The sequence below is a fragment of the Bison bison genome, unplaced genomic scaffold, assembly GCF_000754665.1.
Source record: "Bison bison bison isolate TAMUID 2011002044 unplaced genomic scaffold, Bison_UMD1.0 scf7180017864368, whole genome shotgun sequence".
Taxonomy (NCBI): domain Eukaryota; kingdom Metazoa; phylum Chordata; class Mammalia; order Artiodactyla; family Bovidae; genus Bison; species Bison bison.
The window spans coordinates 2,715,391-2,718,070 of NW_011494940.1; the positions used below are offsets into that span (position 1 = coordinate 2,715,391).

At 32.3% G+C, this 2,680-nt stretch overlaps 1 protein-coding gene across 5 annotated transcripts in view; it reads left to right on the forward strand.

The window, feature by feature from the left end:
* Nucleotides 1-2,680, forward strand: part of DPF3 (D4, zinc and double PHD fingers, family 3) — a 295,296-nt gene that overhangs the window by 123,185 nt on the left and 169,431 nt on the right. The window lies entirely within an intron of this gene.

The window sequence follows — 2,680 nt, forward strand, 5'->3', positions numbered from 1 at the left end:
TTTTTTTTTTCTTCTCCTTGTTGTGTCTCTGTCTGGTTTAGGTATTTGGATGGTGTTGGCTTCGTTTAATGAGTTGGGAAATATTCTCTCCTTTTCATTCTTCTGGAAGAGTTTATATGTAGAATTGATATTAGTAGCTGTAGCATGCAGGCTCTGTAGTTGTGGCTTGCAGGCCCCAGAGCGCATGGCCCTTGGCGTTGCGGCACTTGGGCTGAGTATTTGTAGCACATGGGCTTAGTTGCTTGGCAGCATGTGGAATTTTCCCAGACCAGGGATAGAACCTGTCTCCCCTGCACTGGCAGGTGGATTCTTACCCACTGTGCCACTAGGGAAGTGCTAAATTTAATTTCTTTAATAGATATATAGGGCTATTCAGGCTATTTTATCTTCAGTGAGCCTTGGTAGTTTGTGACTTAAAGGGACATGTCCACGTCATCTAAGTTATGCAAAATGAGTTGCATAAGATTGTTCATACTGTTGTTGTATTATCTTTTTATTATGTGTAGAATCTGTTGTGGTGTATCTTCTGTTATTGCTTATATTGGTAAATTTGAATTTTTTCTATCACCTGATCAGTCTGATTAGAAGTTTATCGATTTTATTGATTTTTTTGAAAGAAATAGCTTTTGGTGTGAGTGACTTTCTCAAATTTTTCTGTTTTATATTTTATAGTTTCTGTTCTGATCTTTAGTTTTCCTTTCTTCTATTTTACTTTGGATTTAATTTGCTCTTCTGCTTATTTCTCAAAGTAGAAACTGAAGTAAATGATTTGCAGTCTTTCTTCTTTTGTAATATAATTTCTCCCTAAGAATGAGGGTTTAGCTCATTCTTTAGCCTTGTTTCATAAATTTTGATATTGTTTTCATTTTATTCAATTGAAATGTTTTCTAATTTCCCATTTTATTTCTCCTTTTGTCCATAAATTATTTAGAAGTATGTTATTTAGTTTCCAAACAGTTGGGAGATTTTCCAGAGATATGCCTTTTATTTATTTCTACTTTAATACCATATGGTCAGAGAATGCTCTGTATGACTTGGATCCTTTTAAATTTACTGAGACTTGTTTTATGACCCAGAATATGGCCTGTCTTGGATAAATGTTCTCTTTAATCTGGAAAATAATGTGTATTTTCCTGTTGTTAGTTGGAATGTCCTATAAATATCAATTAAATCAAGTTATTGATAGTACTGTTCAAATTTTCTACATTCTTACCAATTTTTTATATTTGTTCTATAAATTATCAAGAGAGTAAATTGAAATTTCTGACTGTAATTGTGAGTTTTACTATTTCGTCTGGTGATTCTTTTAGTTTTTGCTCTGTATATTTTGAAGCTCTATTATTAGATACATAAACATTTAGGATTATTATGTTCTCTTGATAAATTGATTGCTTTGTCATTTTGTAATGACCCTTGAAATATGTTAATATTCTTTATTCTGAAATTTGCTTTCTCTAATATTAATATAGCCATTCCAGGTCTACTTTGATTAGCATTAAATATGGTATTTTTTTTCATCTTTTACTTTTAACTTATTTGAGACTTTATGTTAAAAGTAGATTTTTTAATAGGTATATTTGGCTATGTCTTGCTTTTTAAATGTAATTTGACGATCTTTGTTTTGTTAATTTAGGTATTTAGACCATTTAAATTTAATGTGATTGTTTTTATAGTTAGGTTTAAATCCTAACTATAAAAATATCATTTTGCTATTTGTTTCCTATTTATCCATCTGTTTGTTTTTTTTTCTTATTTTCTTTCAGGGATTAATTAATTTTTTTGACTCCATTTTCTCTCATTTTTTGGCTTATTAACTAAAACTCTTTCCTTTGTTATTTTAATGTTTGCTTGGTGTTTATAGTATGCACGTTTAACTAATTATAGTTTACCTTTAAGTGATATTATACTGCTTGGTGAATAGTGTAAGGACTACAATAGTATGGTGGTAAACAGAATAATACTATCCTACCCCAACGATGCACATAGCTTAATCCCTGGAACCTGTGAACATGTTATTTTACATGGCAAAAAGGACTGTGTTAATGTGATTAAGTTAATGAACTTGATATAGAGAGCTTATCCTAGATTATTCAAATGGGCCCAATGTAATCATAAGGGTCTTTAAAAGAGGGGGCAGGATGGTCAGAATCAGAGTAGGAGATGTGACAGCAGAAGCAGAAGTTGAAGCGATGAAACAGAGGAAGGGGCTACCATCCAAAGAATGTGGCATCTAGAAGTCCGAAAAGGCAAGGAAGTAGGTTCTCCCTCAGAGTCTCCAGGAGGGATGCAGTTCTGCTCACACCATGATGTTAGCTCATTCAGTAAGACTAATTTTGGAATTCTGACCTCTGGAATTATAAAATAATAAATTCATATTGTTTTAAGACTCTCTGTGGTGATTCTTTACAGCAGCAGCATTTGGAAACTAATACAAGTGTACTTTAACATAAAAGTTTTGACTATTGACCTTTGTGCAATTGCTGTCATACATTTTATTTTTATATATGGTGTAAACCTCATATTACATTGTCATTATTTTGTTTAGTCCACATCTTTTAAAGAATTTTGAATAATAAGAAAAACTTCTTATATGATTCAGTTCAGTTCAGTTCAGTCGCTCAGTTGTGTCCGATTCTTTGCGACCCCATGAATCACAGCACACCAGGCCTCCCTGTCTACT